Genomic DNA, 21,718 nt, shown 5'->3' on the forward strand with positions numbered 1-21,718 from the left:
TCCTCACTGCGCTCCCCTGCCCCAATCCCCTAAATCACTCCCCTACCCAACTCCACTACCCGACTCCCCTTCCCCATTCCCCTGCCCCACTTCCATACCCCACCCCCTCCCCCACTCCCCTCCCCCCACTCCCTTCCACCTCTCCGCTTCCCAGCACCTCTTCACTGCCCTCCCCTACCACACTCCCATCCCCCACTACCCTTCCCCACTCCCCTACCCCACTTCCCTACCCTGCTCCACTCCCCCACTCCCCTTCCGCACTCCCCTCCACAACTCCCCTACCCCACTCCACGACCCCACATGCCTCCCCCACACCCCTACCCCACTCGCTCCCCTACGACCCTACCCCACTCTGCTACTACACTCCCCTACCCCACTCCCTGACACCACACCCGTTCCCACACCCCTACCCAACTCCGCTTCCCAACACTCCGACCCCAATACCCTCCCCCACTCCCCTTCTCTCCACCTCCTCACTGCGCTCCCCTACCCACTCCCCTTTCCCACTGCACTTTCCCACTCCCCTACCCCACTCCCCTAACTCACTTCCCTCCCCCACTCCCCTTCATTCTCTTCCTCACTGCCCTCCCCTACCCAGCTCCCCTACGCCACTGCCTCTCTCACTCCCCACGTCACTCCCCTTCCCTCCACCTGCTCACTGCCCTCCCCTACCCCACACCCCCACACCACTCCCGTCTCAAACTGCCCTACCTCACTCCACTCCACCAGTTACCGACCCCACGACCCTACCCCACTCCCTTCCCCCAATCCCTTCCCCCATTCCACTCCCTCTATCCCCTCTCCCACACATCTACCTCACTCCCCTCCCCCACTCCCCTCCCCCATTCCCCACCCCCACTCCCCTACCCCACTCCCCTACCCCACACCCCTACCCCACACCCCTACCCCACTCCCCTACTCCACTGACCTATCACACACCCTTCCCCCACTCCCCTCCCCATTACCCTCCCCACTCCCCTTCCCGCCAAATCCTCACTGCTCTCCCCAACCCCACTGCCCTGCCTCACTCCCCTTTCCTCCACCTCCTCACTGCCCTCCCCTCCCCTCATCCACTCCCATCCGCCACTCCCCTCAGCCACTCCAACACCCCACTTCCCTCCACCACTCCCCTCCCCCACTCCCCTACTTCACGACTCACCCCACTCCCCTACCCCTCTTCCCTCTCCAACTCCCCTCCCCAACTCCCCTCCCCACTCCCCTTCCCTCCACCTCCTTAGAGCCCACCCCTACCACTCTCCGTGACACCACTCTGCACCCCCACTCCCCATCTCCACTCTCCTAACCCACTACCCCACCCCACTACCCCACCCCACTCCACTCCACCACTCCCCTACCACACTACCCCACCCCACTCCACCACTCCCCTACCCCACTACCCCACCCCACTCCCCTCCCCCACTCCCCTCCCCCAATCCACTATCTCAATCCCCTCCCCATAACACTACCTCAATCCCCTCCCCCACTCCCCTACCCCACACACTTAACCAACTCCCCTACCCCACTCCCCTCCCCAACTGCCCTCCTACATTCCCCTACCTCACTCCCCTACTGCACTCCCCTACCTCACTCCCCTACCCCACTCCCCTACCTCACTCCCCTACCCCACTCCCCTCCCCAACTCCCCTCCCTAACTCCTCTCCCCAACTCTACTCCCCAACCCCGCACCTTAACTCATCTCCCCCAGTCCCCTCAACAACTCCCATACCCCACTCCCCTACCCCACACCCTCGACAACCCCCCTCCACAATTCCCCTCCCTCAAACCCACCCCCACTCCCCTCCCCCACTCCCCTCACCCACTACCCTCCCCCGCTGCCCTCCCTCACTCGCCTCCCCATTCCCCTCCCCCACTCCCCAACTCCCCTCCCACACTAACCTACCCCACTCCCCCACTTCCCTCTCCCACACCCCTACCCCACTCCGCTTACATTCACGTCCTCACTGCCCGTCTCTACCACACTCCCACCCCACACTGCCATCCCCCACTACCCTCCCCCACTTCCCAGACCGCACTCTGCTCCACAACACCCCTACCCCACACCCCTACCCCACACCCCTACCCCAAACCCATCACCCACTCCGCTACCACACTCCACCACCCCCTCCCTCACCCTCTCCATTCCACTCCACCACCGCATCCCTCCCCCTCTCCATTGCCCTCCACCACCCTCTCCCTCCCCATCTTCATGACCCTCCACCACCCCCTCCCTCCCCCTCTTCATTCCCCTCCATTTCCCCCTCCCTCCCCCTCTTCATTCCCCTCCACCACATCTTCCCTCCCCCTCTTCATTCCCTCCACCTCCCCCTCCCTCCCACTCGTCATTCCCATCCACCACCCCCTCCCCCATCTTCATTCCCCTCCACCAGCCCCTCCGGCCCCAACCTCATTACATTCCTCCAACCCCTCCCTCCCCCTCTTCATTTCCCTCCACCACCCCCTCCCTCCCCCTCTTCATTCCCCTCCACCTCCCCCTCCCTCCCCCTCATCATTCCCATCTACCTCCCCCACTCTCCTCCTCTTCATTACCCACCACCATCCCCTCCCTCCCCCTCTTCATTCCCCTCCACCTCCCCCTCCCTCCCCCTCTTCATTCACCTCCACCTCCACCTCCCTCCCCCTCTTCATTACCCTCGACCACCCCCTCCCTCCACCTCTTCATTCCCCTTCACCTCCACCTCCCTCCCCCACTTCATTACCCTCCACCACCCCCTCCCTCCCCCTCTTCATTCCCCTCCACCACCCCCTCCCTCCACCTCTTCATTATCATCCATCACCCCCTCCCACACCCTCTTCTTTCTCCTCCGTACCCCCTCCCTCCCCCTCTTCATTCTCCTCCACCAACCCCTCCCTCCCTCTCTTCATTCCCCTCCACCTCCCCCTCCCTCCCCCTCTTCGGTCCCATCCACCTCCCCCACCCTCCTCCTCTTCATTACCTTCCACCATCCCCTCCCTCCCCCTCTTCATTCCCCTCCACCTCCCCCTCCCTCCCCCTCTTCATTACCTTCCACCACTCCCTCCCACCCCCTCTTCATTCCCCTCCACCACCCCTCCCTCCACCTCTTCATTATCATCCATCACGCCATCCCACACCCTCCTCTTTCTCCTCCATACCCCCTCTCTCCCCCTCTTCATTCCCCTCTACCACCCCCTCCCTCCCCCTCTTTATTCCCCTCCACCACCCCCTCATTCCCCCATTCATTCCACTCCACCTCCCCCTCCCTCCATTCCTCTCCACCTCCCCTCCCTCCCCCTCTTCATTCCCCTCCACCTCCCCCTCCTTCAGCTCTTCATTCCCCTCCACCTCCCCCTCTCTCCCCCTCTTCATTCCCCTCCACCTGCCCCTCCCTCCCCCTCTTCATTCTCCTCCACCACACCCACCTCCCCCTCTTCTTTCTCCTCCACCAACCCCTCCCTCCCCCTCTTCATTCCCCCCACCACCCCTCCCTCCCTCTCTTCATTCCCCTCCACCACACCCTCCCTCCCCCTCTTCATTCCCCTCCACCACCCCCTCACACCCCCTATTCATTCCATTCCGACTCCCCCTCCCTCCATTCCTCTCCACCTCCCCTCCCTCCCCCTCTTCATTCCCCTCCACCACCCCCTCCCTCCCCTCTTCATTCCCCTCCACCTCCCCCTCCCTCCCCCTCTTCATTCCTCTCCACCTGCCCCTCCCTCCCCCTCTTCATTCTCCTCCACCACCCCCTCCCTCCCCCTCTTCTTTCTCCTCCACCAACCCCTCCCTCCCCCTCTTCATTCCCCTGCACCACCCCTCCCTCCCTCTCTTCATTCCCCTCCACCTGCCCCTCCCTCCCCCTCTTCATTCTCCTCCACCACCCCCACCTCCCCCTCTTCTTTCTCCTCCACCAACCCCTCCCTCCCCCTCTTCATTCCCCCCCACCACCCCTCCCTCCCTCTCTTCATTCCCCTCCACCACACCCTCCCTCCCCCTCTTCATTCCCCTCCTCCAGCCCCTCACTCCCCCTATTCATTCCATTCCAACTCCCCCTCCCTCCATTCCTCTCCACCTCCCCTCCCTCCCCCTCTTCATTCCCCTCCACCACCCCCTCCCTCCCCTCTTTATTCCCCTCCACCTCCCCCTCCCTCCCCCTCTTCATTCCCCTCCACCTGCCCCTCCCTCCCCCTCTTCATTCTCCTCCACCACCCCCTCCCTCCCCCTCCTCTTTCTCCTCCACCAACCCCTCCCTCCCCCTCTTCATTCCCCTCCACCACCCCTCCCTCCCTCTCTTCATTCCCCTCCACCACACCCTCCCTCCCCCTCTTCATCCCCCTCCACCTCCCCCTCCCTCCCCCTCTTCATTTTCCTCCACCTCCCCCTCCCTCCCCCTCCCTCCCTCTCTTCATTCTCCTCCACCTCCCCCTCCCTCCCCCTCTTCATTGCCCTCCACCCCCCTCCCCCCTCTTCATTCCCCTCCACCTCTACCTCCCTGCCCCTCTGCATTCCCTTCCACCACCCCCTCCCGCCCCCTTCATTCCCCTCCACCTCCCCTCCCCCCTCTTCATTCCCCTCCACCACCCCCTCCCTCCCCCTCTTATTTCCCCTCCACCTTCCCCTCCCTCCCCCTCTTCATTCCCCCCACATTTCCCTCCCTCCCCCTCTTCATTCCCCTCCTCCTCCTGCCCCCTCTTCATTCCCCTACCCTCTCCCCCACTCCCTTCCCCCACTCCCTTCCACTCTCCCCTCCGCCAATCTCGCACTCTCTCCTTCTTCCACACTCCTCCTCCCACTTTCCCCCTCCTTTCTGACCATTGCCCTCCCCCACTCTCCTCTCAAACTCCCCTCCCCACTCTCTGCCACACTCCCCCTCCCCATCCCCACTCCCCTCCCCAACTTCCTTCCACACTACCCTCTCCCTCCCCTCACACTCCCCTCCCCCTAACACTCCCCTCCCCCTCACCATTACACACCCTCCCCTTCCCCTCTCCTATTTCCCCACTCCCCATCCTCCACTCTACTTCCGCATTCCCCACTCACCTCCCCTCTCATTCTGCCATTCCCCTCAACGCACCCCTCCCCCACTCGTCCCCGGTCCCCACTCCCCTTTCCCCTCCCACATCCCACTTCCCTCTCTCACTCCTATCGTCCACTCCAGGCCCCCACTCCTCACTTCACTCCCCTGCACCCCTTGTTCGCATCCTCTCCCGCTCAGACCTGGTCTCCCTCCACACTGCCCTCCCTCTCACATCCCCCACTTCCACTCCCACACTCCCTCTCACACACACCCATCCGCCACTCCCCTCCATCTGCCCTACCCTCAAAACCCTCTCCCCCACTACCTTGCTCCACTACCCTCCGCCACTACCCACCCCACTCGGTCAACTCCCCTCCCCCACTCCCTTCTCTCCCGTCCCTCGTCCCCCACTCCCCTCCCCCACTCCCCTTCCCCACTCTCGACTCCTCCACCTCCCCTGCCAAACACCCCTCCCAACTCCTCTGCCGACTCACCTTCACCCCCGCCCCTCCCCCGCTCCCCTCGCCCATACCCCTGCCCCTCTACCTCCCCCCAACACCCTGCACCAAATCCCCTCCCTCACAACCCTCCCAACCCCACCTCACCCCCACTCCCGTGCCCCTAAGCCCTACCCACTCCCAGCTCTCCTGTCCCCCTCCCCCAATCCCCTCCCTCTCCTCCCCACTCCACTCCCTCCCATCTCCCACTTCTCTCCCTCCCCTACCATTACCCCCGCTCCACTTCCAAACACCCCTCCCCTACTCCCGTCCTCCTCCACCCCACTCCACTCCCCACTCCCATCCTCCACTACCGCCCCCCACTCCCCTCCCCCTCCCCTCCCACTCTGCCCTCCCCAACTCTCCCCACACTCCCCTCCCCCACTCCCGTCCCGCACTCACCCTAACCATAACCCACTCTCGTTCCCCTACATCCTCATTCCACCTCTCCCTCCCCCACATCCCTGCCCCTCCCCCACATGCCTCCCCACCCCCTCCCCTCCACTCCCCTCACACTCCCAACTGCAAATCCCCTCCTCCATTCCCCTAACTACCCTCTCCCCACTCCACTCCCCTCACTCCCCAACCCCTCCTCTCACTCCTGTCCCCAAACCCCTCCCCCCACTCCCTTCGCCCACCCCTCCCCCACTTCTCCCCCACTCCTCCCACACTTCCCTCCTCCAACCCTCCCCCACTACCCCCGCACTCCTCCCCCACTCCTCCCACTCCCAACTCCAAATCCCCTCACCCACTCTGCTAACTCCGCGCTGCACTCCCCTAACGTCCCTCTGCCCACTCTATTCCCCCTCTTCCCTCCCTCCCCAACCCCTCCCCTCACTCCTGTCCCCAGTCCCCTCCCCCCACTCCCCTCCCCCACTCCGCCCCCACTCCCCTCCCCCACTCCTCCCTACTCCCCTCCCCCACTCCCCTTCCTCAAACCGCTCCCCCAGCCTCTCCCCTCCCCAAGAGCTCCCCTCCCCCACTACTCTCCCCCACTCACCTACCCCACTCCCCACTCCCCTCCCATTTCCCTCCCCACTCTCACTTCCCCCACGCCCCTCCTCCACTGCCCTCGTACATTCCCCTCCTCAGTCCACTGCCCTCCGCACTCACCCTCTCCAACACCTCTCCCCCACTCTCTTCCCCCTCCTTAACCCAATTTACTATCCCACCCACTCCATTCACTCACTCCCTTACCCGTCCCCTCCCCATTCCTCTCCCCTTCCACTCCCCACCCCTCCTCTCCCCACTTCTCTCCCCCACTCCTCTTCCCCACTCCTCTCCCCCACTCCTCTCCCCCACTCCTCTCCCCATCCTCTCCCCACCCCTCCACTCGCCCACTCCCCTCCCCCATTTCCCTCCCCACTCATCTTCCCACTCATCTCCCATCCCTCAATCCCCTCCCCCACTTTCCTCCTCCACACCCGCTGCCCCCATTGCCCTCCCCTCCGCGACTCCCTTCACCTCTCACATCTCCCTCCCCTCACAGCCCCCTACTCCACTCCGCTTCCTCTCCTACATCTCCCACCGCTCTTCCCTCCCCCACCCCTTCCCAACTCCCCTCCTTTCCCCTACCCCACCTCACACACTCACTCCAATTTTCCCACTCGCCTTCCCCCATTCCCCTTTCCTAGTCCCTCCCTAACTCCCACTTCTTTCACCCAGTCCCGTCTCCCATTCCCCTCCCCCACTCCCTCACCTCACCCACTCCTCTCCCGCACACCCCTCCAGCAGAACCCTCCCCACCCCAATCCACTCCCACTCCCCTCCCCCACCCCCGAACTCCCCTCCTCTTCCCCACTCCATTCCCCCACTCCCTTCCCTCTCCGACCCCTCCCTCACTCCTCTCCCCACTCCCCTCCCTCACTCCCCTCCCTCCCCAACCCTTACCCCCCCCAACCCCTCCCTCACGCCCCTCCCCAACTCCCCTCCCCAACACACCTCTCCCACTCCCCTCCCCCACTCCCCTCCCCCACTCTTCTGCCAATCCCACCACTCCTCCCCGACTTGCCACACTCCCTACCCCAACCCCTCCCACACTCCCCTCCTCACCCTCCTCTCCTGCCCAACACCCCAACCCCTCCCCCACTTCCCTCCCCCGCTCCCCTCCCCAATCCCCTCCCCTAACCCCCAACTCTGCGCTCCCCCACTCCTCTCCATCTCTCCCATCTTTGCTCTCTCACTCCCCTCCTAATATCCTTGCCACATCTCCATCCCCCGCCCCCTTGCCACATCCCCTACTCCCTCACTCACATCCTCCACGCCACTCCCCACCACCCTCTCCCAATTCCACTCACCCTCCCCCAATCCCACTCCCCTCCCCCAATCCCACTCACCTTCGCCCAATCCCACAACCCTCCCCCAATACCACTCGCACTCCCCCAAGACCACTCACCCTCTCCCACTCCACTCCCCCACTCCCATCCCCCACTTCCCTCCCTCACCCCCTTCAACACCTATCTCACCACTTCCCTCCCTTCCCCACGCCCCTCATGACTCCCCTCCCCTTTCCACTTCCCCAATTCACACATTCACTCCCCTCATCCTCCTCACTCACCTCCACCTCCCCTCTCCCATTGCCCTCTCCACTCCCCTCCCCACTCCCCTCCCCCATTCCCTTCCCCCACCCCCAGTCCCTTTCCCCTCTCCTCCCCAATACCCCATCACCTACCCCCTCCCCTCTCCTCCCCAACAACCTCCCACTTACCCCTCCACTCTCCTCCCCAACACCCCCTCCCCCTCAACTCCCCTCCCCCAATCCCCTCTCCACTCCCCTCCCCCTCCCCCACTACCCTCCCCATTCCCTTCCCCTCCCCCTCCCCCACCCCCCACCACAACGCCCTTCCCCCTCAACATGCCCACTCTATTCCCCCACTCCCTTCCCTCTCCCCTTCCCCCTTCCCCCTCCCCAATCCCCTACACAACACCCACCCCCTACTTCTCATCGGCTTCCGCCACTCCCCTCCGCCACTCCCATCTTTCACTGCCCTCCCCCACTACCCTACACCTCCCCCACTACCCTCCTCGAGTCCCCTTCCCCACTGCCCTGTCCACTCGCCTCCTTTCCCCACTCCACTCCCCTCTCCCCTCCCGCACCACACGCTGCACACTCACCTGCATCTCCCACTTCCCTCCCCCTCCCCACTCCCCTACTCCCCCTCCCCTGCCCTTCCCGTCCCACATCCCCCTCCCCACTCCATTCCCAAACTCCCCTTCCCCCTCCACCTCCCCCACTCCAAGCCCCCATTCCCCACCCATCCCCCACTCCACCACTTTCCTCGCTCGCTCCCATCCACCACTACACTCCCCACTCCTCTTTAACCTCCCCTACACCCCTTCACTTACCACACTCTCCCCCTCACATACCCTCTCTCTCCCCCTCACATCCCCTCTCCCTCCCCACAACCCTCCCTCTGCCCCACTCACTCTCCCCCACTCCCCTAACTCCCCTCCCTGTTCCCTGCACTCCATCCCACTGCCCTCCTTTATTCCCTTCCTGCTCCCCCTCTATCACTCCCATCCCCCTCCCCGCCCTTCCCCCTCCCTCCCCACTCTATTCCCCCACTCCCTTCCATCTCCCCTTCCCCCTTCCGCCTTACCCCCTCCCCAATCCCTTCCACAACACCCACCCCCTACTTCTCATCGGCCTCCCCCACTCCTCTCCGCCATTCCCATCTTTCACTACCCTCCCCCAGTACCCTTACCCACTACCCTCCCCCACTACCCCACACCTCCCCCACTACCCTCCGCGAGTCCCCTTCTCCACTGCCCTGTCCACTCCCCTCCTTTCCTCACTCCACTCCCCTCCCTCCCCCTCCCCACCACACTCTGCACACTCACTCCCGTCTCCCATTCCCTACCCCTCCCCACTCCCCCTCTCCCCTACTCCCCTTCCCCTGCATCACTCCCCTTAACTTCTCACATCCCCCTCCTCCACTCACATCCTCACTCCACTCCCCCACTCCAAGACCCCATTCCCCACTCCCTCCCCCACTCCACTACTCTCCTGCCTCACTCCCATCCGCCACTCCACTCCTCAGTCCTCTCTCCCCTCCCGTACACCCTTTCACTCACCACCCTCTCCCCCTCACATCCCCTCTCCCTCCCCACAACCCTCCCCCTGCCCCACTCACCCTCCCCCAGTCCCCTAACTTTGCACCCCCACTCTCCAACTCCCCTCCCTGTTCCCTGCACCCCACCCCACTTCCCTCCCTTATTCCCTTCCTGCTCCCCCTCTACCACTCCCATCCCCCTCCCTGCCCTTCCCCCTCCCCTTCCCCACTCTATTCCCCCACTCCCTTCCCTCTCCCCTTCTCCCCCTCCCCAATCCCCTCCACCACTCACCTACCCTACTCCTCATTGGCTAACCCCATTTCCTTCCGCCACTCACCTCCCCCACTACCATCCACCTACCCCGTTACCCTCCACGAGTCCCCTTCCCCACATCCCTTCTCCACTGCCCTACCAACTCCCCTCCCTTCCCCACACCCCTCTTCCGTCCTCTAACCAACACTGCAAACTCACTCCCATTTCCCACTCCACTCTCACTGCCACCTTGCACATTCCTCTCCCTGCTCCCCTCACCCTCCACTGCCCAGTCCCCTCCCCTACTCCCCTCCCCAACCCCCTGCACTCCCCTCCCACACTCCCCACTCTCCTCCCTCACTCGCATCCTCCACTCTAGTTCCTACCCCTCTCTCCCGTCCCCTTTACCGCCCACTCACCACCCTCTCCCCTCACACTCCCTCTCACTCCCCACTACCCTCCCCCAATCCCACTCACCCTCCCCCCACTCTCCCTCCCCCGTGCCCCTTCTGCTCTGCCCTCCCCCTCCCTCACGCCCCATCCCCAATCCCTTCCCCCACACCTTTCCCCCAGTCCCATCAACCCTTCCCTCCCCTTCCCCCTCACGCAACACCCCCTCCTACACTCCCCAGCACCTCCCCACTCCTCTTCTGCCTCCCTTCCCCTACCCCCAACCTCCACTACCCTCCCCCACTCCCCTCCCCCACTCCCCTCCCCCACTGCCCACCCCCATTCCGCTCCCCGCACCCCTCCCTCCTCCCCTCCCGTCTCCCACTCCCCTTCCCCTCCCCCACTCCCCTCCCACTCTTCTGTCCCCTATTACCCTCACTCACACCGCTCCCCCTCCCCCTCCTTCATTCCGCTTCACCACTCCCCCACTCTCCTCCCTCACTCCCATCCTCCACTCCACTCCCAACTCCACTCTACCCTACCGTACACTTCCCACTCACCTCCTTCTCCCCCTCACAACTCCTTCTCCTTCCCCACTCCCATCCCCGAATCCCACTGCCCCTCCCCCACTCACATCACCCTCCCCTCCCTCACTCCCCGCTCCACTACCGCACTCCCCTCCCCCACTCCACTTCTCAACTCTCATCCCTCACTTCCTCATCCTTCACTCCCCATCCCCACTCCCCCTCCCCAACTTCCTTCCACACTACCCTCTCCCTCCCCTCACACTCCCCCTCCCCCTAACACTCCCCTCCCCCTCACCATTACACACCCTCCCCTTCCCCTCTCCTATTTCCCCACTCCCCATCCTCCACTCTACTTCCGCATTCCCCACTCACCTCCCCTCTCATTCTGCCATTCCCCTCAACGCACCCCTCCCCCACTCGTCCCCGGTCCCCACTCCCCCTTTCCCCTCCCACATCCCACTTCCCTCTCTCACTCCTATCGTCCACTCCAGGCCCCCACTCCTCACTTCACTCCCCTACACCCCTTGTTCGCATCCTCTCCCCGCTCAGACCTGGTCTCCCTCCACACTGCCCTCCCTCTCACATCCCCCACTTCCACTCCCACACTCCCTCTCACACACACCCATCCGCCACTCCCCTCCATCTGCCCTACCCTCAAAACCCTCTCCCCCACTACCTTGCTCCACTACCCTCCGCCACTACCCACCCCCACTCGGTCAACTCCCCTCCCCCACTCCCTTCTCTCACCGTCCCTCGTCCCCCACTCCCTTACCCCACTCCCCTTCCCCACTCTCAACTCCTCCACCTCCCCTGCCAAACACCCCTCCCAACTCCTCTGCCGACTCACCTTCACCCCCGCCCCGCCCCCGCTCCCCTCGCCCATACCCCTGCCCCTCTACCTCCCCCCAACACCCTGCACCAAATCCCGTCCCTCACTACCCTCCCAACCCCACCTCACCCCCACTCCCGTGCCCCTAAGCCCTACCCACTCCCAGCTCTCCTGTCCCCCTCCCCCAATCCCCTCCCTCTCCTCCCCACTCCACTCCCTCCCATCTCCCACTTCTCTCCCTCCCCTACCATTACCCCGCTCCACTTCCAAACACCCCTCCACTACTCCCGTCCTCCTCCACCCCACTCCACTCCCCACTCCCATCCTCCACTACCGCCCCCCACTCCCCTCCCCCTCCCCTCCCACTCTGCCCTCCCCAACTCTCCCCACACTCCCCTCCCCCACTCCCATCCCGCACTCACCCTAACCCTAACCCACTCTCGTTCCCCTACATCCTCATTCCACCTCTCCCTCCCCCACATCCCTGCCCCTCCCCCACATGCCTCCCCACCCCCTCCCCTCCACTCCCCTCACACTCCCAACTGCAAATCCCCTCCTCCATTCCCCTAACTACCCTCTCCCCACTCCACTCCCCTCACTCCCCAACCCCTCCTCTCACTCCTGTCCCCAAACCCCTCCCCCCACTCCCTTCGCCCACCCCTCCCCCACTTCTCCCCCACTCCTCCCACACTTCCCTCCTCCAACCCTCCCCCACTACCCCCGGATCCTCCCCCACTCCTCCCACTCCCAACTCCAAATCCCCTCACCCACTCTGCTAACTCCGCGCTGCACTCCCCTAACGTCCCTCTGCCCACTCTATTCCCCCTCTTCCCTCCCTCCCCAACCCCTCCCCTCACTCCTGTCCCCAGTCCCCTCCCCCCACTCCCCTCCCCCACTCCGCCCCCACTCCCCTCCCCCACTCCTCCCTACTCCCCTCCCCCACTCCCCTTCCTCAAACCGCTCCCCCAGCCTCTCCCCTCCCCAAGAGCTCCCCTCCCCCACTACTCTCCCCCACTCACCTACCCCACTCCCCACTCCCCTCCCATTTCCCTCCCCACTCTCACTTCCCCCACGCCCCTCCTCCACTGCCCTCGTACATTCCCCTCCTCAGTCCACTGCCCTCCGCACTCACCCTCTCCAACACCTCTCCCCCACTCTCTTCCCCCTCCTTAACCCAATTTACTATCCCACCCACTCCATTCACTCACTCCCTTACCCGTCCCCTCCCCATTCCTCTCCCCTTCCACTCCCCACCCCTCCTCTCCCCACTTCTCTCCCCCACTCCTCTTCCCCACTCCTCTCCCCCACTCCTCTCCCCCACTCCTCTCCCCATCCTCTCCCCACCCCTCCACTCGCCCACTCCCCTCCCCCATTTCCCTCCCCACTCATCTTCCCACTCATCTCCCATCCCTCAATCCCCTCCCCCACTTTCCTCCTCCACCCCCGCTGCCCCCATTGCCCTCCCCTCCGCGACTCCCTTCACCTCTCACATCTCCCTCCCCTCACAGCCCCCTACTCCACTCCGCTTCCTCTCCTACATCTCCCACCGCTCTTCCCTCCCCCACCCCTTCCCAACTCCCCTCCTTTCCCCTACCCCACCTCACACACTCACTCCAATTTTCCCACTCGCCTTCCCCCATTCCCCTTTCCTAGTCCCTCCCTAACTCCCACTTCTTTCACCCAGTCCCGTCTCCCATTCCCCTCCCCCACTCCCTCACCTCACCCACTCCTCTCCCGCACACCCCTCCAGCAGAACCCTCCCCACCCCAATCCACTCCCACTCCCCTCCCCCACCCCCGAACTCCCCTCCTCTTCCCCACTCCATTCCCCCACTCCCTTCCCTCTCCGACCCCTCCCTCACTCCTCTCCCCACTCCCCTCCCTCACTCCCCTCCCTCCCCAACCCTTACCCCCCCCAACCCCTCCCTCACGCCCCTCCCCAACTCCCCTCCCCAACACACCTCTCCCACTCCCCTCCCCCACTCCCCTCCCCCACTCTTCTGCCAATTCCACCACTCCTCCCCGACTTGCCACACTCCCTACCCCAACCCCTCCCACACTCCCCTCCTCACCTCCTTCCCCACTCCCATCCCCGAATCCCACTGCCCCTCCCCCACTCACATCACCCTCCCCTCCCTCACTCCCCGCTCCACTACCGCACTCCCCTCCCCCACTCCACTTCTCAACTCTCATCCCTCACTTCCATCCTTCACTCCCCTCCCCACTCCCCTCATCCACACCCCTCACCTACTCCACTCACCCCTCCCCCACTCCTCACTCTCCACTCCCCTCCCCACTTGCCTATCTGCCTCGCCCACTCCATTTCCCCACTCCCCTCCACAACTCCCCTCCCTCACTCCCCTCCCCCATTGCCCTCCCCACCACCCTCCCCCACTCCTCTCCCACAATCCGCTCATCCCTACCCCACTCCTCACTCCACACTACCCTCCTCAACACCGCACCCCTCACTCTCCTCCCTCACTACCCTCCCTAACTCCTCACCCCCTCTCCCTCCCCACTCCCTTCCCGCACTCCACACTCCCCTCCCCCACTCCCCACTCCTCACTCCCCTGTCCTCACTCTCCATTCCCCTCACCTCCCCCTCCACTCACCCACTCCCCTCTACCCTCCCCCACTATCCTCCCCACTACCCTCCCTTACTCCTCTCCCCCACTCCCCCCCGCACTCCCCCTCCCCTACAAGGCCCTGCCCCTCTATCACTCCACTCCTACACACCCCACCACCTCCCCACTCCCCCACTCACCCACTCCTCACTCCCCACTCCACTCCCCACTCCCCGACTCCTCACTCCCCACTCCCCGACTCCTCACTCCCCACTCCCCCACTCACCTCTCTCCCACTCTCCACTCCTCACTCTCCACTCCACTCCCCACTCCTCACTCCCCTCCCCCACTCCCCTCACCGACTTACCACTCCCCTCCCCAACTACCCAATCCCCAATCCCCTCCCGCACTGCTCACTCCCCTCCCCCACTCCTCACTCCCCTCCCACAAACCCCACTCCCCTCACCCACTCCCCACTCCCCTCCCCCACTCCCAACTCCCCTCCCCCACACCCCACTCCTCACTCCCCTCTCCACTCCCCCACTCCCTACTACCCACTTCTCACTCCACTCCCCCACTCCCCACTTCTCACTCCCCACTTCTCACTCCCCACTCAACTCCCCACTCCCAACTCCCCACTCCCCACTCCTCACTCCCCACTCCTCTCTCCCCAATCCACTCACTACTCCTCACTCCCCACACCATTCCCCACTCCCCCACTGCCCACTACTCACTCCCCACTCTACTCCTCACTCTCCACTCCCCTCACACACTCCCCTCTCAACCATCCCTTCCCCAACCCCACTCCCCACTCCTCACTCCACTCCCCACTCCATCACTCCCCACTCCTCTCTCCCCACATCACGCCCCACTACCCCACTGCCCACTCCTCACTCCCAACTCCACTTCCAACTCCACACTCCCCTCCCTACTCCTCATTCATGTCACCCACTCACCAGTCCCCTCCCCCACACCCCACCCCCCACACCCACTCCCCACTCCACATTCCCTCCCCGACTCCTCACTCCCCTCCCCCACTCCACACTCCCATCTCACAACCCCACTCCCCTACCCCACTCCCCACTCCCATCACCCACCCCCACCCCCACACCCCACAACGCTCCTCCACACCCCTCTCCTCACTCCCCACTCCACTCCCCCACACCCCACTCCCCACCCCCAGTCCTCACTCCACTCCCCCATTCTCCACTACCCACTTCCCTCCCCCACTCTCCACTCCAGACTCAATTTCCCCCACTCTCCACTCCCCTATCCCACTCTAAACTCCCGTCCACCACTCCCCTCTCCCACTCTCCACTCCTCTCCCCCACCCCCCTCCCCCACTTCCCACCCCCACTCCTCATTGCCCTCCTTACCTCTCCCCACAACCACACCCACACACAATCCTTTCCCCACTCTCACTCCTGCGCTCCCAACTCACCTCCCCACTCCCCCACCCCCACTCCCCATCCTCACTCCCTTCCCAAGTCACATTCCCACTCTCCCACCCCCACTCCTCCTCCTCACTCCCCTCCCGCACTCTCCACGCCCCTCCCCCACTCCCCCTCCTCACTCCCCACTCCATTCCCCCACTCCCTTCCCCCACTCCCTTCCCCCACTCCCTTCCCCCACTCCACTCCCCCACTCCCCTCCCCAACTCCCCACTCACCTCCTCCAATCCCCACTCCTCACTCCCCACTCACATACAAGACACTCCAACTCCCCTCCCCAACTCCCAATTCCCCCACCCCTCTCACTCCCCACTCCCCACTCCCCTCCTCTACTCCCCTCCTCCACTCTTCCACTCCCAACTGACCTCCCACATGTCCCACACCCCTCCCCCAAAGCCCTCCCACTCCCCCTCTCTCCTCCCACTCCACAACTCTCCCCTCCCCTCCCCCACTCCACAACTCTCCCCTCCCCTCCCCCACTTGCCTCCTCTCCCCTCCCCTCCCCCACACGCCTCCTCTCCCCTCCCCTCTCCCACTCGCCTCCTCTCCCCTCCCCTCCCACACTTGCCTCCTCTCTCCTCCCCCACTACGCCTCCTCTCCCCTCCCCTCCCCCACACGCCTCCTCTCCCCTCCCCTCTCCCACTCGCCTCCTCTCCCCTCCCCTCCCACACTTGCCTCCTCTCTCCTCCCCCACTACGCCTCCTCTCCACTCCCCTCCCCCACACTTGCCTCCTCTCTCCTCCCCCACTACGCCTCCTCTCCCCTCCCCTCCCCCACACGCCTCCTCTCCCCTCCCCTCTCCCACTCGCCTCCTCTCCCCTCCCCTCCCACACTTGCCTCCTCTCTCCTCCCCCACTACGCCTCCTCTCCCCTCCCCTCCCACACTTGCCTCCTCTCTCCTCCCCCACTACGCTTCCTCTCCACTCTTCTCCCCCACTCCCCACTCCCGACTCAATTCCACCACTTCCCACTCTCCACTCTCGTCCCCCAATCTCCACTCCCGTACACCCCTCCCCCACTCCTTTCATCACTCCACTTTTCACTCCCCTATCCCTCACCCCTCCTCCACTCACCTCCACCTCTCCCCTCCACTCCCCTCCCCATACCCACTCCACTTCCATTTCCCCTATTCCTCACCCCTCACACACTCCCCTCCCCTCTCACCTCCACTCCCCTTTCCACTCCTCCTCCCACTTCGCTCCCCCACTCCCCTCCCCACTCCCCTCCTCTCCCATCCCCCACTCCCCTCCCCCACTGCCCTCCCCCACTCTCCACTCCTCACTCCAACTCCCCTTCGCCACAAGTCTGGATTGAATTGGCTCTTTCCTGGTGTGTGAGTGGGACTCAGTACCACTCCAGCTGTTATTAAGTACTTTAGATAGGTCTGTTTTTGACCAGTGTGTGCAGGAGGGTTTTCTGACACAGTATGTAGACAGGCCAACCAGGGGCGATGCCACATTGGATTTGGTACCGGGAAATGAACCCGGCCAGGTGTGAGATTTAGATGTAGGTGAGCACTTTGGTAATAGTGATCACAATTCGGTTAGGTTTACGTTAGCGATGGGCAGGGACAGGTATATACCGCAGGGCAAAAATTATAGCGGGGCGAAAGGAAATTATGATGCGATTAGGCAGGATTTAGGATGCGTAGGATGGGGAAGGAAACTGCAGGGGTTGGGAACAATCGAAATGTGGAGCTTATTCAAGGAGCAGCTACTGTGTGTCCTTGATAAGTATGTACCTGTGAGGCAGGCAGGAAGTTGTCGAGCGAGGGAGCCGTGGTTTACTGAAGAAGTTGAAGCGCTTGTCAAGAGGAAGAAGAAGGCTTATGTTAGGATGAGAGGTGAAGGCTCAGTTAGGGCGCTTGAGAGTTACAAGCTAGCCAGGAAGGATCTAAAGGGAGAGCTAAGAAGAGCAAGGAGAGGACACGAGAAGTCATTGGTGGATAGGATCAGGGAAAACCCTAAGGCTTTCTATAGGTATATCAGGAATAAAAGAATGACTAGAGTTAGATTAGGGCCAATCAAGGATAGTAGTGGGAAGTTGTGTGTGGAATCAGAGGAGATAGGGGAAGTGTTAAATGAATATTTTGCATCAGTATTTACAGTGGAGAATGAAAATTTTGTTGAGGAGAATACTGAGATACAGACTACTAGGCTCGATGGGATTGAGGTTCACAAGGAGGAGGTGTTAGCAATTTTGGAAAGTATGAAAATAGATAAGTCCCCTGGGCCAGATGGGATTTATCCTAGGATTCTCAGGGAAGCTCGGGAGGAGATTGCAGAGCCTTTGTCCTTGATCTTTATGTCGTCATTGTCGACAGGAATAGTGCCGGAAGACTGGAGGATAGCAAATGTTGTCCCCTTGTTCAAGAAGGGGAGTAGAGACAGCCCTGGTAATTATAGACCTGTGAGCCTTACTTCGGTTGTGGGTAAAATGTTGGAAAAGGTTATAAGAGACAGGATTTATAATCATCTTGAAAAGAATAAGTACATTAGAGATAGTCAGCACGGTTTTGTGACGGGTAGGTCGTGCCTCAGAAACCTTATTGAGTTTTTCGAGAAGGTGACCAAACAGGTGGATGAGGGTAAAGCCGTGGATGTGGTGTATATGGATTTCAGTAAGGCGTTTGATAAGGTTCCCCACGGTAGGCGATTGCAGAAGATACGGAGGTATGGGGTTGAAGGTGATTTAGAGATTTGGATCAGAAATTGGATAGCTGAAAGAAGACAGAGGGTGGTGGTTGATGGCAAATGTTCATCCTGGAGTTTAGTTACTAGTGGTGTACCGCAAGGATCTATTTTGGGGCCACTGTTGTTTGTCATTTTTATAAATGACCTGGAAGAGGGTGTAGAAGGGTGGGTTAGTAAATTTGCAGATGACACTAAGGTCGGTGGAGTTGTGGATAGTGCCGAAGGATGTTGTCGGTTACAGAGGGACATAGATAGGCTGCAGAGCTGGGCTGTGAGATGGCAAATGGAGTTTAATGCGGAAAAGTGCGAGGTGATTCACTTTGGAAGGCGTAACAGGAATGTGGAGTACTGGGCTAATGGGAAGATTCTTGGTAGTGTAGATGAACAGAGAGATCTTGGTGTCCATGTGCATAAATTCCTGAAGATTGCTACCCAGGTTAATAGGGCTGTTAAGAAGGCATATGGTGTGTTAGCTTTTATTAGTAGGGGGATCGAGTTTCGGAGCCACGATGTCATGCTGCAGCTGTACAAAACTCTGGTGAGACCGCACCTGGAGTATTGCGTGCAGTTCTGGTCACCGCATTATAGGAAGGATGTGGAAGCTATGGAAAGACTGCAGACGAGATTTACTACGATGTTGCCTGGTATGGAGGGAAGGTCTTACGAGGAAAGGCTGAGGGACTTGAGGTTGTTTTCGTTGGAGAGAAGGAGGAGGAGAGGTGACTTAATAGAGACATATAAGATAATCAGAGGGTTAGATAGGGTGGATAGTGAGAGTCTTTTTCCTCGGATGGTGATGACAAACACGAGGGGACATAGCTTTAAGTTGAGGGGTGATAGATATAGGACAGATGTGAGAGGTAGTTTCTTTACTCAGAGAGTAGTAAGGGCGTGGAAAGACCTGCCTGCAACAATAGTAGACTCGCCAACTTTAAGGGCATTTAAGTGGTCATTGGATAGACACATGGATGAAAATGGAATAGTGTAGGTCAGATGGTTTCACAGGTCGGCGCAACATCGAGGGCCGAAGGGCCTGTACTGCGCTGTAATATTCTAATTCTAAATTCGATTAGTGGTCTGGGTAGAATTGGCTCATTCCTGATGTGTGAGTGGGACTCAGTACCACTCCAGCTGGTATTAATAGAAGCCTGTATTGAATTGGCTCATTCCTGGTGTGTGAGTGGGACTCAGTACCACTCCAGCTGGTATTAATAGTGGCCTGTATTGAATTGGCTCATTCCTGGTGTGTGAGTGGGACTCAGTACCACCCCATCTGTTATTAATAGTGGTCTGGATTGAATTGGCTCATTCCTGGTGGGTGAGTGGGACTCAGTACCACCCCATCTGTTATTAATAGAGGTCTGGGTAGAATTGGCTCATTCCTGGTGGGTGAGTGGGGTTCAGTACCACCCCATCTGTTATTAATAGAGGCCTGTATTGAATTGGCTCATTCCTGGTGTGTGAGTGGGACTCAGTACCACCCCATCTGTTATTAATAGTGGTCTGGGTAGAATTGGCTCATTCCTGGTGTGTGAGTGGGACTCAGTACCACCCCATCTGTTATTAATAGAGGCCTGTATTGAATTGGCTCATTCCTGGTGTGTGAGTGGGACTCAGTACCACCCCATCTGTTATTAATAGTGGTCTGGGTAGAATTGGCTCATTCCTGGTGGGTGAGTGGGGCTCAGTACCACCCCATCTGTTATTAATAGAGGCCTGTATTGAATTGGCTCATTCCTGGTGTGTGAGTGGGACTCAGTACCACTCCAGCTGGTATTAATAGTGGTCTGGGTAGAATTGGCTCATTCCTGGTGGGTGAGTGGGGTTCAGTACCACCCCATCTGTTATTAATAGAGGTCTGGGTAGAATTGGCTCATTCCTGGTGGGTGAGTGGGGTTCAGTACCACTCCAGCTGTTATTAATAGAGGCCTGTATTGAATTGGCTCATTCCTGGTGGGTGAGTGGGGTTCAGTACCACCCCATCTGTTATTAATAGAGGCCTGTATTGAATTGGCTCATTCCTGGTGTGTGAGTGGGACTCAGTACCACCCCATCTGTTATTAATAGTGGTCTGGGTAGAATTGGCTCATTCCTGGTGGGTGAGTGGGGCTCAGTACCACCCCATCTGTTATTAATAGAGGCCTGTATTGAATTGGCTCATTCCTGGTGTGTGAGTGGGACTCAGTACCACTCCAGCTGGTATTAATAGTGGTCTGGGTAGAATTGGCTCATTCCTGGTGTGTGAGTGGGACTCAGTACCACTCCAGCTGGTATTAATAGTGGTCTGGGTAGAATTGGCTCATTCCTGGTGGGTGAGTGGGGTTCAGTACCACCCCATCTGTTATTAATAGTGGTCTGGGTAGAATTGGCTCATTCCTGGTGTGTGAGTGGGACTCAGTACCACCCCATCTGTTATTAATAGTGGTCTGGGTAGAATTGGCTCTTTCCTGGTGGGTGAGTGGGACTCAGTACCACTCCATCTGTTATTAATAGTGGTCTGTATTGAATTGGCTCATTCCTGGTGTGTGAGTGGGACTCAGTACCACTCCATCTGTTATTAATAGTGGTCTGGATTGAATTGACTCTTTCCTGGTGTGTGAGTGGGACTCAGTACCACCCCATCTGTTATTAATAGTGGTCTGGGTAGAATTGGCTCATTCCTGGTGTGTGAGTGGGACTCAGTACCACCCCATCTGTTATTAATAGTGGTCTGGGTAGAATTGGCTCATTCCTGGTGTGTGAGTGGGACTCAGTACCACCCCATCTGTTATTAATAGAGGCCTGTATTGAATTGGCTCATTCCTGGTGTGTGAGTGGGACTCAGTACCACCCCATCTGTTATTAATAGAGGCCTGTATTGAATTGGCTCATTCCTGGTGTGTGAGTGGGACTCAGTACCACCCCATCTGTTATTAATAGTGGTCTGGGTAGAATTGGCTCATTCCTGGTGTGTGAGTGGGACTCAGTACCACCCCATCTGTTATTAATAGTGGTCTGGGTAGAATTGACTCTTTCCTGGTGTGTGAGTGGGACTCAGTACCACCCCATCTGTTATTAATAGTGGTCTGGGTAGAATTGGCTCATTCCTGGTGTGTGAGTGGGACTCAGTACCACCCCATCTGTTATTAATAGTGGTCTGGGTAGAATTGGCTCATTCCTGGTGTGTGAGTGGGACTCAGTACCACCCCATCTGTTATTAATAGTGGTCTGGGTAGAATTGGCTCATTCCTGGTGGGTGAGTGGGACTCAGTACCACCCCATCTGTTATTAATAGTGGTCTGGGTAGAATTGGCTCATTCCTGATGTGTGAGTGGGACTCAGTACCACCCCATCTGTTATTAATAGTGGTCTGGGTAGAATTGGCTCATTCCTGGTGTGTGAGTGGGACTCAGTACCACCCCATCTGTTATTAATAGTGGTCTGGGTAGAATTGACTCTTTCCTGGTGTGTGAGTGGGACTCAGTACCACCC

The sequence above is a fragment of the Heterodontus francisci genome, unplaced genomic scaffold (assembly GCF_036365525.1).
Source record: "Heterodontus francisci isolate sHetFra1 unplaced genomic scaffold, sHetFra1.hap1 HAP1_SCAFFOLD_411, whole genome shotgun sequence".
Taxonomy (NCBI): domain Eukaryota; kingdom Metazoa; phylum Chordata; class Chondrichthyes; order Heterodontiformes; family Heterodontidae; genus Heterodontus; species Heterodontus francisci.